The sequence below is a fragment of the Crocodylus porosus genome, unplaced genomic scaffold (assembly GCF_001723895.1).
Source record: "Crocodylus porosus isolate Cpor-Errol unplaced genomic scaffold, CroPor_comp1, whole genome shotgun sequence".
NCBI classification, from domain to species: domain Eukaryota; kingdom Metazoa; phylum Chordata; order Crocodylia; family Crocodylidae; genus Crocodylus; species Crocodylus porosus.
Window position 1 is genome coordinate 25600235 of NW_017728917.1, and position 14228 is coordinate 25614462.

The 14228-nt window shown below is 45.5% G+C and overlaps 1 protein-coding gene across 1 annotated transcript in view; it reads right to left on the bottom strand.

Annotated features, from left to right (window-relative positions):
• Positions 1–14228, bottom strand: part of NINJ1 (ninjurin 1) — a 76023-nt gene that overhangs the window by 57687 nt on the left and 4108 nt on the right. The gene's annotated exons all lie outside the window — the stretch shown is intronic.

Consider the following 14228-nt stretch of genomic DNA (forward strand, 5'->3'; position numbering starts at 1 on the left):
TCCCCACTGGCCCGCATTGCCCCACATTGCATGTGGGAGCTCTGCTACAAGCTCCAAGAGGCCCTGATTGCTGCTGCTGCATCCAGGGACTCTGGGTCTTCCCCCCCCTTTTTTTTTAAAGGGCTTGTCCCATGGCTCCCCCTGCTGGGGCAGAGGCAGGCACAGCCAGAGGAGCCGCAGGACAAGCCCCCATGGCTACTGTACCCAGCCCCATTCCCTGCCTTGCCCCAGCCACCCAGCACTTAAAAAAGAAAAAAAAAATGGAAAAAACAAGCCCCATACTCACTGGCTGCAGCAGCAATGACTGGGGCCTCTGGGAGCTTGTGGCAGAGCCCTCCTGTGCAGCTCAGGGCAGTGAGGGGCAGTGGGGTTTGCATAGCACCCTCGCCTTCAGCTTGGCACCTGTGCAGCAGCTGTCCCATGGCACAGATGCAGTGCAGCTCGGCAGGGCTTTGTGTGCTGTCTGGGAGCTGGGGCAACTCCAGCAGTCACCTGGAGCCTGGCAATGCTCAGCCCCAGAAGCCCCAGCTCCCAGACAGTATATAGCACCCTGCCAAGCCACACTGCACCTGTGCAGCTCAGCAGGGCACCGCATGCTATCTGGGAGTTGAGGATGGTACGGCTGCTGTAAAGGTGCCAAGCAGGGGTGGGGAGCTTTGCTGTTCCCTGCTGCGCTGTGCTGCATCTGTGGGCTCTTCCATGAGCTCCCGGAGGCCCCAGTAGGCACTGCTGCAGCCGGTGAGTGTGTGGTTTTTTGTTTTTTGTTTAAAAAGCTCTGCACTCACCAGCTGTGGAGCATGCAGATGTCAGCATGCTGCTGCTGATAGCTGGGGCCAGCACCAGCACCCGAGTCTGACTGGCACAGCCTGCGCTGAGCACTGGAAAGAACCCAGCGCTGGCGCTGGGCCCAGCCTGCAGTGGTAGCATGCTGTCATCCCGCGCACAGATCCAGGGTCTTGCGCCCCCTCGGGAGGGCTGTGGGGCTGTGCCAGACTATTCCTAGGGGGTGTGGGCCCCTGGATATGCATGTAGGATGGCAGCATGCTCCTGCTACCAGCAGGTGATCATAGAAGTAGGGTTGGAAGGGACTTTGCAGATCTTCAAGTCTGACCCCCTGCCTGGGCAGGAGAAAAAACTGGGCTCAAATGATTCCAGCCAGGTAGGCATCAAGCCTCCTCTTAAAGGAGTGATACTAGTTTTGCTTTGAACAGTTTGAGGTGCAGTTTCACAAAAAACCCTGCACCCATCTCCTTGTAACTTGGAGACTTCATGCCCTCAGAAGGGGCTACCATCCCTGCAATGTTCTGAATCAGGCAAGAAATGACTAAGTTACAGGCATTTTAGCGATTCCTCATTATAGCCTATGACCAAAACAGCATCGAAACTCCAAAACAGATTCGGCCAAATCGAAGTGATCTGAAACACCAAACGAATCACTGTTCCTCTGAAATGCCAAATCTGAAACTGAAACAAACCTAGCCATTTCATACAGCTCTACCCTGAACCATCTCCGAGTGTCACTCTTGCCAGGTGCAGACATTACACTTTTGCTAGTGTAAGTGATCTGAAACTGGTCTATTCTATAGCAGAACAGAAGTTCAGCATGCATAGACTGATTAAAAGTGGCAGATCCCGGTTTAAGATTTGCCCACCTCCAAACAAAGGGCGAATGCCTTTTCAGTTTGCTACCAATCTTAACTACACTGCTTACAGAAAACAGAGTAACTTAGATCGATTCCACTTCAAGCTTTTTAAATGTCTGTACCTATTCTCAGCTTCCCTTCTCTTGTGCAATTTGTTACTCTGCTTTCTGTTCCCTGCCTGAACTGCTGCAAGCCACACACACAGGTCCTCTGTGACACGTGCTGTGGGTTGTTGACCTCTGATGTAAGAATACATAGAAAGCCCTTACAATTGTAGGTTCCATATGAATACCCGCTATTTAAGTCATGATTTAAGTGCCGGTTATCACTTCTAACCAGAGTAGATACCAGTTTCTGTCAGGGAAGGGATGACTTTGTGTGGGCAACTGCCCACTACACTGAACTGAACTAAAATTACCAAATGTGTTTCCTGAAAGCAACTGAACAAATGTAAACCCGATTTTCAGAAATGCAGTGTCTGCAGCTCTCACTGATTTCAGCTGAAGCTTTGGGTGCTTGAGCTGTAGAACTTTTGTGCCTAATTTTCAGTTTGTTAGTAGCCGCCCAAGCCCAACTTTCTCCTCCCCATCTGTAGTATGAGAACCCAGTTTGAGGTTATACATTGTCAGTACTATTTGCAAGTTGTAAGACATTGTATTATTCTAGTGTTTCACAAGCCTGTTTTGATAGTCTGGCTGTAAGAATTTGAAACCAGTTTCTCTCTTCCTTTCTGTTCAAAATGCATGTCTCTTCCAGCCCTAATGTCTATGAATCTATTAAATTATATAAGCTTTACTAAACTGGACTAAAGAAGATAGCGCCCTCTAGCTTTGTCTTCCATCTATTGACTGACTACTCTGAAAATACTTGATTTAATATCTTGGAAAAAAATCTAGTATGGTCATTGTATTCAAAGACTGTTACTGTATTTTTTCATCCACTTTTAATTATTCCCAGATGCTGGATGTTGGCTCTAAGCATTACATTATTGTGGAACTTTAAAGTTTTCTTTAAACATATGCAGCTGTGTTAACTGTGAACTATGGCTAAGTACAGACATTCAAAAAGCCCCTAGAAGAAGTGATCTGTCATGTTTTATGTAAAGCACTATCAAATAGAGTGGAAGCCAAATGAGCAGATGTTCACTGTTCAGTGGGGCGGGGGGTGAGGTGTTTCAGCCTGCCTACTGGTTGCTGGGGGTGCTCTCCCACACCTCCCAAGAGCCTGCCAGAGTGGTCTATCTCCCCAGCCCCACCACTTGCCAGCTGACAACTGTCAGCTGCAACTGGGCAGTAAGAGAAGGGGAACAGGGAATGAGAAGAACTAAATAACAAGTTTTATTTGTGGAGCTATAGGCATCATCTGAAGACCCTATGTCTATCTCTTAATTCACTAACAGTTATACCCAACTAAGAGACCATCTCCCGGTTCTCCCAAATGAGGGCGTGTCCCTAATTTATAACCTCTAGCATTACCTGTTTGATGGAACTGTCTTCCTTGAAGCCCTGAGTAAGATTCTTGGTGAGGCGATATCAGACTTACCCGTGTTCTCAGCATTGCCCTATTGGCTACCTCTGGGTATCTGCAAGCCGAGTGTAGCTTGCTTGCTGTCTCAGCACTGTGGCTATTTTGTTCTGAGGTGCCTAACTCTCTATGGGCACATCGACATGCGATGCTACGTTGCCGTGGCAATGCATGATGGTGACGTAGCATCCATGGGTATCTACACACAACCATCAGTTACTTCACTGTAGCAGTGTGCTCCCATTATAGCATGCTACTATAGCAAAGTAGCTGCTAAAAATAACCATGTGCTGCCCATACAGTGCAGTAAGGGTGCTTCCTGTTGGAAGTACTAAAGCATGGCGCAGTAACAATGCCGCCGTAGGGCAACGTGCAGATGTGCCCAGTATGTACTGTGTTACAGCCCAGGTACTTGACACAAAGAGGGGCTGGGTACCCAAGAGTTAAGTATTACAACACCTAACTCCTTACCAGATCTGTCCCTAAGCGACCTTCAAAAGTTCATAAACACAGTGGCAGTCTGAGCCAAGAATAGAGCCCAGGTGTCCTGATTCTCAGTCCCATGCTGTTCTCAACCCTAAGGAGGTTCCAAAGAATCTTGTTTCTAAGGTACTGATGCAGAGCAGGATTTAAACCCTGTGGCAAGCATCTTTCTGTAAGTGACATGCAAATCACTTCTGTAATGCAGATGGCTGCCAGGAGCCTGAGCTGCGAAGCCCTAAATCTACCAGTCAAACTCCAAAGAAAATTCCAGTGATTGGGGGTGGGGAAGGAGAAAAGGAGGTGGGAAATCATTAGTTCTGTCTGGGGACTTCCCTCTTACTGGAGCACTTCCAAATTTTTTTCTCCTGTTGCTTTGCTATCCTGGAATTTACCCTTTTTTGCATTCATTGTCTGTAGTGTCACAATGCAAACAAGAATTAATCAATTATGTAGAGGTAGGAAATGTTCAAATGCTGGGGCAGAGGGAACTCTAGTTTGGAAGCTACTTTATTGCTGCAGTTCCAGGGTCTCAAAACTTACATTATTTTGGAACAGAAAATCAAGCTATGTCATGAAAATAATGATTGCTGATACAAAAGCCCTTGGGGCATTCTCAGTGCTTTTTTAAAGCTAGTTCTAGTAGAAACTCAAGATGCTGAACAAAATCTTGCAGCTCTAAAAATGTGAGAAAAAAGATTGACCCATGGAGTTGTTATGAAGAAGGTAGAGATTTTCAGTTGAAGAAAATCAAGCTCATTATCTAAACCCGCATCAGAATTTCACTCTATTATTCACCTGTTATTTCATCCACAGCAACATTTCATTCTGATATTTGTAGTCTATTAAGAGGTAGTTTAATTAGAACTTAGAAAAGGGAATCTGGATTCTCTAGTTGTGGGTTCTGTAGCACAGCATAATGCTGACTTGCATAATGTGAAGCCATGTATGTCACTTATGGTGGAGTTAATGGACTGCTGCATGTTAGCGTCTTCATCTACAAAATAGGGGTAATAAAAATGCCTGCCTTAACATTCATGTAGCTCCTAATGAATGATTATTTATATAAAGTGCTCTGAGACCCTCATGGGAGATATTTAGAATGTTGTTGCCAATAAATGTTAATCACTTCATTGCCAAATGATGTTCTAAGTGCATCCAATGAGCTGTGTGGCTGGCTGTGTGTGACATGAGAAAATATTCAGTTTGTTTAAATATATGGTTTCATATAAGATTGCTGCCAGGATACATGCATAACGTGTGAAGTTAAGCTGCTCTGATGTAGTTTACTGTTACTCAGTCTGTCACCTGTTTAAGCATGCATTATTCCAAGACTTCATGTGATTATGAAAAAGCAATCAATGCTTAAAACTCATGCTGCTTTCCAAACCAATCAGTTTTAATTACTCTATGAACATTAGAGAGAAATTTTATCTTAATTTTCAGACTGCCCTCCTCCCGATGATAAATATATACATGTTGTGATAAATCTTGCCCACACATTTTCAACAAATCAGAATTAGAATTGAGATCCCTGGGCCATAGGCAGATCCATCTGCAGTATCACAGCCTGTCAGAGGCACAATGTGAGAGAACCACCAATGCCCCCCATTCAGCAAAACACGTAAACAAATGCTTCAATTTAAACTACAGCTGAGTCGCATCTTACGCATATTTAACTTATGCAAATTCAGCTATTGTGCGCTTGGCTGCTGGGGCAGGCCGCTGGGTGCCGGCTGGGACACGGCGCGCAATACACGTGCCGGCACGGCTGGGGGGTGGCAGCTTGCTCACGCTCACGCTTACGCTCAGCTGGCTGTCCTGGTGGGACGAGAGGGGCGAGGAGTGCATGCGGAAGGTGCAGCTGTTGCACTGCACACACAGGCTGTGCGGCGCCGCGCCCGCCTTGTCTGGGCCCTGCGGCGGTGGTGGCGGCTGCTTGGTGCCGAAGCCCGGAGGGAAGGGCGATTTCAACTATACGCGATTTTTGCCTTACGCGCTGACTTCAGAACGTAACCCCCGTGTAAGATGTGACTCGTCTGTATACCTAAATGCTCTCCTGAATAGGGACTGGACTTAATTACGCACGAACTTCATTAAAGTTGGACCTATAAGGACTCTATGAAACAATAAAGTAGATAAACATGTTAGGAGACAGATACATGTGCATCAGCAATAAACTCGCTGAAATACAAGGTAGTAGAAGAATGTCATACATACCAAGAAGTTTAAATAGCCTGTGTTTAGACCAATCAGTCTGACCTCAATCTCTGGGAAGATCCTTGAAAAAATCATCAAAGAAACCAGCAACAGCAGGCTGACGGAAGGCACCATTCTGAAAGACAGCCAACATGGCTTCTTTGCGGGTAGGTCTTGCCTGACCAACCTCATTTCCTTCTACGACCAGGTGACATATCACCTGGACAAAGGAGAAGAGGTTGATGTCATATATTTAGATTTCAAAAAAGCTTTTAACCTGATCTCCCATGATGTCCTCATGATAAAATTGGGGAATTGAGGCCTCAACAACCTTATAGTCTGATGGCTAGGGAACCGGATCCATGATCGGACCCAGAGAGTGACAGTTGATGGAACCAAGTCGACATGGTACATGATGACCAGTGGTGTCCCAGCACCAGTTCTGGGCTCCACATTTTAGAAAGGATGTGGAGAAGCTTGGTGTGTGTGTGTGTGTTAAATGAGCCAACAAACATTTAATTTGTGTGTGTATACATAGATGCCTTAACAAATCCAACAATTAATAAACAAAGAAGAAAAGGGAAGATGCTTACAGAAAGCATATGTATATTGGCATGTTGTGTAAAATCTCCTCCAAGCATGATTTGCAGTGTTCCAAAGTGGCATCCATCACTGCTGACTGTCTTGCCTCCATTCAAGAAATTGACTGAACATGTAATTTAGGAGCAAGTAATACCAGACTTGAATGAGTATAAACTGATAGAGCCAAAGCAGCAAGACTTAACTAAGAGTATATTGTGCATCTATAATCTATTAGAACTCTTTGAAAGGATTTGAAAGTAGCTGCTAAAGGTAACTGGTGCATTTAATTTAGATTTTCAAAAGACTTCTAACAAGGTTCCTCATAAAACTGTTAAATAAGTACAGGAGCAAGGGGCAAAATCCTGTAGTGGATTAAAAACCGATGAAGTGGTAGGAAACAAACAATGCTCACAAAAAGCTGCCCCTCTAAGTGATGGTAATAGTGGGGTATCACAGCAGGCAATATTGGGGCCCAAAACTATTTAAGGCATTTGGAATTACAAGAAGAATGTTTGAATATGCTGCTGTTTTTCTGCCAGCATCTTGTGCATCTGCTTGAGGGCCCCACAACAAATTATGCCTCCACTTTGTAGCAGAAATACCAGTGTGCAAGAGGTGCAACATACTGTACAAAGCTTCCCCTAGTGCTGGATCTTTTGTGCCATCGTTTCAGATGGATTATGGATAACAGGCACAATAAGCTGCTTTACTGCAGGGGTCATCTGACCTGTGGTTCGTGTACCCCTGGGTGCCACCCTCTCTCTCTCTCACCCTCTTTTCCTCTCAAAACTATTGCAAAAATTAAATTTCCCAGTAATAATTTGGCATGCAGCGCTTTGCGTGGCACTGGTTTCAGCCCTCCTAGCTTTGAGCAACGTCACCTCTAACCCAGGTACGTACTTGAGTTGTGCACCCCTGGTGTAAAAGGTGGCAACCCTGTCCACACCAGATCAGACATCTGTCATATCACAGCCTTATATACACAGCCTTTCTTCCAACATATGTCACACATTAGTTAGTAAATATAAAATCCCCTGGAAAATTGAGTGTTGGGGTACTTATTAAAATTTTCAGAAGTTAGGGGGTACATACTACTTAAAGGTTGAGAAACACTGATCTAATACCTGCCCCTGTTGAAGAGCTTTCAGCTGCACTGAAACAAAAAAGCCACTGTCAATATATCCTATGTAAGTGGGAAGCCAGAAGTCAAGGGTATTGTGAAACCTGTCTTTAGCAGCAGCTCGAGAGAAAAAAAATGACTGCTTAATAGAGTTGACCTTAATGGAAGTGGATCAAAGCAATAGTTAATAAATTTAGGAATATTTTTTTTTTGGTCAGTCTCTCAAGGTGGAGATTGCCTCATAAAGAACTCTCATAGAAATTCCCTTGCATTTGACTGCACTGCTAGCTTTTTCGTTAAAGAAAACATAGAGAAAAGCACTTCTGCTCTTAATGTACCCACTGGATACAGGTCACTTCTGTCCCTTCTTAGAAAGACCTATCTCAGTTAAGCTCCCAGCTACAAATACAAATACAGAATTCAGAAACAGCAGCAGCCGGAGTAAAGAAGGAAGGCAGGAGGAATTGTAGAAATGTTTACCTTCAGCATCAGCTGTTTCCAATTCCACTATTGCCTTACAGTACCAGCCACATAAGAAACATTAAGTCAAACCATGCAACTATGCTTCTTTATGACTACCTTAATCCCAGGAATACAGGGGAGTCAAGGAGCAGGCTGATTGGCTGGATTCAGTTCACAGAACCCCATAATGCAGCCCCTTGTGCTAGCCTTCGGTCTCGAATTGATTCACATGCCACACGTGGAAAGTGGCAGGCTAGCCCCATGTGCAAGGTCCAGGACACATTACGTCTACTCCAAGACCCACGCTGAACATGGTACCTGCACAGGGCCAGCCTAAAACTCGAATGTGGACAGAGTGCTTTCTACACCCTCATCCAGATTGCTGAGGAAGATATTGAATAGCACTGGTCCAAGAACAGAGCCTTGGCGGACACCACTGCCCACGTCTCTCCAGGTAGAAACCAACCCATCCACCACCACCCTTTGGGTGCGTCCCATAAGCCAGTTTTCCACCCACCTGACTGTGAAAAAAAATCCATGTCACAGCTACTTAGTTTACTTGTAAGAATTGGGTGCGACACTGTCAAAAGCCTTTTTAAAATCCAAGTAAATGACATCTACCTCTACTCCTGCATCTAAGCTCCTTATGACCTGGTCATAAAAAGACCACGTTAGTCAGGCAGGATCTGCCTGCTATAAACCCAAGCTGGTTGCCCCTTAACATTGTGTTACTTGCTGGCCCCCACAAATGTGATCCTTTATGATTTTTTCTAAGGTCTTGCCAAGAATAGAGATGTGGCTAACCAGCCTATACTTACCCAGGTCCTTCTTCCTCCCTTTCTTGAAAATAGGGACCGCACTGGCCCTTTTCCAGTCCTCTGGGATGTGTCCCGAGTGCCATGAGCGCTCAGATAGTTGCGCCAGTAGTTTCACTATGACACTGGCCATCCCTTGGGTGAAGATCAGCGGGTCCTGCTGACTGAAATGCATCCAATCCCTCTAAGTGCCCCTTCATTAGGTTAGCGCCAACTGCTGGTGGACTGGTATCTCAAGCCAGACTAAAGCTCATTGGAAGGTGTGTTTGTGTCCATGTCCAGGAACACAGATACAAAGAAATAGTTTAAGAGTTCAGCTTTGTCCATCCTGTTACTAGTTTCCCTAGGTCATCCTGTAGTGGCCCTATGTTACCCTGCACCTTCTTCTTGCTCCCTATATACTTAAAGAACATTTTGTTATCCTTAATCTTAGTTGCCAGTCTGAGTTCTGTTTTTGCTTTGGCCTTCCTCACTGCTTCCCTGCAAGCGCGAGCCAAGCAGACATTTTTAGTCTATGGCTTTTTTACTCTGTGTTTATGTAGTCCCTACAACAGTGGGATCCCATTCTGTGTTGGGACCTAGAGGTATTACTCTTTTTAACTGGGGCAGGTTTGCTGGCAGCAGCCTGGCTTGCTGGATTGGAAGAGCTCTGAGCAGTTGGTGGGGTGTTCCCACCAATCAGGTGATGGCAGGGGAGAGGCTTGCCCTGCCCCTATGCAGGGGCAAAGCAAAGAGCCAGACCTGAGAGGGGACTAACCCCCTCCCTCTCCGATTGGTCCATTTGCAATCTGGAGGCGGATTCTCTGGAGGGAATAAAAAGGCAGTGAGCCCGGCTCACAGGCAGCTGCATCAAGGGACAAAGAAGAGGGCGGAAGAAGAACTGGCAGAGCTGGCCAGTGAGACAGAGCAGTAGCCACTGAAGAGCCCGAAAATGGATCGTCGAATGGGAGTCAAGTGTCCGCATTCCCCCACCCTGCCATGAGGAGGCGCAGCGTTGGTGCACGTCTGGTGCACAGAAGGTCTGGGAGGGACTGAGACCCTGGGAGCTGCATGAGGCAGCTCAGGTCTCCAACCCCCTGCATGAGGCAGGGTGAGCAGTGCACAGCTGGTGCACTGAGGGCCCAGGAGCAGACAAAGGCCCTGGAGCTGCACACGGTGGCTTGGGTCCCCAACCCCAGCATGACACCAGGCACGCGGTGCATAGCCGGTGCATGGAGGGTCCAGGAACAGACCGAGACCCTGGCACTGCACAACGTGGCTCGGGTCTCCAACCCCTGGCACAAGGCAGCACCAACAGTGCACAGAGTTGTGCACAGGGTGACAAGTGGGCCAGAGACGGGGAGAGCCTTAAAGCAGCTGAGGTCCTCCCACCAAGGGAAGAGATGCCTCATCCTGGAAGAAGAGGGCAGCCTCACTGGGTCCTCAGAGGAATCATTATTTGCCTGGGAAGGGGATTCCCACAGGAGAGGAGGGTCTTCCCCATCCTCCCCCCATGATGAGTTGGGGTATTTAAGCTGGTTAAAGGGACAGCAGGGGTATCTGGGACTCTCCTTCTCTCATCTAGAACCATTCCTTCTCCTAGGGCATTGCTATCGTTTTAATATAGCTTATTGGTTTTTTTCTTCTTTATTCCCCCCTGGCCCTGCACCTCATATTTTCTGAGCCCTGTGCCTCACGTTTTGTAAAGCAGCATGCCATTAGAATGTAAGATTTGCATGACTTCTAATGAGACTCTTGCTTTGATCCCATTTTTGATTCCTCACCTGTATATAGTGTTTGCATTGACCTGTATACAAGCTGTTTTAGCTCTTGTATCTTATGTGTAAATATGTTAACCCTATAACTTTTATATTTTATTAAATTTGTACATAGTTAAACTTTAACACATATTGTGACCTTGCTCTGTAGGAGAAAGAGGGAAACTGTGTGCCACAGACAGTTTCACCCCTCAGCCCACCTGCCCTGCTAACGGTCCCTTCATTTGGAGAGGGGAATACATCATTGGATACCACCTGGGTTACATAACAATAAAGGTCTGCTACCTTGGCATTTCTAGGAAGGACTCGTCTCCCTGCTCACCCCCGGCTTGCAGAAAAAGAAATTAATATGCTTGAACCACTTGGCCTATGATGCCTTTTTTCCTTCATTGGAAAGAGATCTAAATTCTGTGATGGGTGTTCCTATTTTTCCATAGGACAACATTTATGTATTGGATCTTCCTAGCTATTTGTGTCCCTTCCCTTGCATCTTGTCATTTTGTCTGCCCTATCTTCCTGTGATCTCCTTTCTGTCCCATGTGTTTTCACTACTCCCTAATCCCTCAGAGTATATTCAACAACTGCTTATCTGTGCAGAGTGAACAATCCCTTTCTGTCAGCTGTAGGTAAATGTTTCTGTCAGAGCCTTTTGAGTGTGTGCATTGTGCTAGCCATGGAGGATAGAACCCTTTTTTCCATGCAAAGTACTTATCTTAAGGTTCAAGACTTATAAGCTAACGTGAAAAGGCAAATTTGCATTCATGTGATGTACTGAATGTCCTATATCTCTGTGTGAAGTCCTGGTTGCATTTGGCCCTCAATATTCTGGAGTAATAGTTTCATAATTTTCTGGCAAGCAACAAATCACCTGTTTTTTTTCATAGTTAACTCAACAATGGTATTTTTATATAAACAACTCTATGAAAAATGGTTCATTGTATTGAAATAGAGAATAAAGGCTCTTGCTGTTAAAAGAAATGGCAAACACTGCCGCCAGCATGTATATCAAATTCACTCTGCAGTTTCTAATATACACCATCTTTAATATTCAGATGAAACATATAAAGACATAAATACAGATAAAAGCAATATTGTAGCTCTCCATGACATAAGCATCTTTTATTTACTGCATCTGGCATGTAAAATATACAGCATTGACATAATTTCCTACACCAGCAAATTAAATTTTAATTTCTCTTTCAAGACCTGAAGTGGGAAGTATAAAATAGGAGTGATATATTCTTTATATGTATAGGCAAATCAAAAGAGAAGTAATATGGGAGGTAGATATCGCATAAATATTTAAGCCCTCCATCAATGTGAAACAATAATGGCAATCATCAGAGGGGCAAACAGATAATAGTTAGGCAGAAGAAAACCTTGTGACTTATGGCTACAGAATAAACGTAATGCATTGGAATTGAAATTTGCATTGGCCAGTACCTAATAGGTTCTGATTTGTAGATGGGCCACAGAGACAGTAAGTGAATCTGGGCTAAAAAAATGTGGAAAAATAGGCAGTTGTACATTTTATAAAGGTCACGTAACCTCAGAATCATCAAGTAGTGGCAAGCAGTAGATGGAAAAGAAGAGAGGACACAGGCATGACGGCATAAGCCTGCAGTTCACAGTACATATCTGCAACACCAGTGGCCTACCCTGTATTCCCTCCTGCCCCGTGTTAGCCATGTTAGTCTGAAGTCAAGCAGAAGGCAGGGCAGGGTGGCAATTTAGAGACGAACTCATTTGGAGATACTTAAGTTTTCATAGGCAACAACCTACTTCCTCATATCATAGAAAATAAGGGTTGGAAGGGATCTCAGGAAGTCATCTAGTCTACCTGCCTGCTCAAAGCAGGACCATCATCCCAACTAGATCATCCCAGCCAAGGCTTTATCTAGTCGGATCTTAAAAACCTCCAAGAATGGAGATTCCACAGCCCCTCTGTGTAACCTGTTCCAATGTTTTACTACCCTCCTGGTGAGAGAGTTTTTCCTAATATCTAACCTAAACTTCTCTTGCTGCAACTTGAGACCATTGCTCCTTATTCTATCATCTGCCACCCCTGAGAACAGTCAAGCTTCATCCTCTCTGGAACTAGCCTTCAGGTAGTTGAAAGCCGCTACTAAATCCCCTCTCAGTCTTCTCTTCTCCAGACTAAATAAACCCAGTTCCCTCAGCCTGTCCTCATAAGGCATGTGTCCCAGCCCCCTAACCATTCTCATACCCCTCCACTGGACTCTTCAGTTTGTCCACATCCTTTCTATAGTGGGGGGGGGCAGGGGGGAGCAAAACTGGATACCGTACTCCAGATGTAGCTTCATCAGTGCTGAATAAAGGGGAATAATCACTTCCCTCGATCTGCTAGCAATGCTCCTACCAATACAACCCAGTATGTTGTTAGCCTTCTTGGCAACAAGGGCACACTGTTGGCTCATATTCAACTTACTGTACACTGTAAGCCCAAAGTCCTTTTCTGCAGAGCTGCTGCCTAACCAGTCAGCCCCCAGCCTGTACTGGTGCATGGGATTGTTCCGTCCTAAGTGCAGGACTTTACGCTTGTACTTATTGAACCTCATGAGATTTGGTTTGGTCTGATCCTCCAATTTGTCTAGGTCTCTCTGAATACTAGCCCTACCCACCAGCATATCTACTAACCCTACCTCCCAGCTTGGGGTCATCTGCAGACTTGCTGAGGGTACACTCTATGCCATCTTCCAGGTCACTGATGAAGATATTGAATAAACGAACCCTAGATCTGACCTCTGGGGCACTCTGCTTTATACCAGCTGCCAACTAGACATTGAATCATAGATTAATACCTTCTGAGTCTGATGATCAGGCAGTTTTCTACCCACCTTACAGTCCATTCATTTAACCCACATTTCCTTAGCTTGCCTGTGAGAATGTTGTGGGAGATGGTATCAAAAGCATTGCTAAAGTTAAGGTATACCACATCCACTGCTCTTCCTGCATTCACAGAGCCAGTCATCTCATCACAGAAGGCAACCAAGTTGGTCAGGCATGACTTGCCCTTGGTGAATCCATGCCGACTGTTCCTAATCAGTAATCACCTTCTTCTCCTCCAAGTGCTTAGAAATAGATTCCCTGAGGACCTGCTCCATGATTTTTCCAGGGACTGAGGTAAGTCTGATGGACGAGTCTATAGTTCTCTGGATCCTTATTTTTCCCTTTCTTAACTATGGGTACTATATTTGCCCTTTTCCAATCATCCGAGACCTCTTCTGACTGCCAGTTTTCAAAGATGATGGCCAGTGGCTCTGCAGTCACATTGACCAACTTCCTCAGCACCTGTGGGTTCATCCCATCTGTCCCCATGGACTTGTATATGTCCAGTTTCCTAAATAGTCCCTAACCAGTTCTTTTGCCACAGTTGGCTGCTCACTAGGGCTGTGCGAAGCTTCAGGTGGTGATTCGATTTGGAGGAGATTCAGCCTGATTCGGTGGCCAAATCTCAGAATCTCTGAATCCGAATTGAATCAAAGGATGAAATAAAAGGTCCAAATCAATTCAAAGCTCTCCAGATCTTTCTGGACAGTCCCTGGTGGCTGCAGCAGGGAGCTGCAGCCAGACTCAGAGCTGGTAAGTACTAGGGACAGGGGAGGGGACCATAGGGGGACCCCTG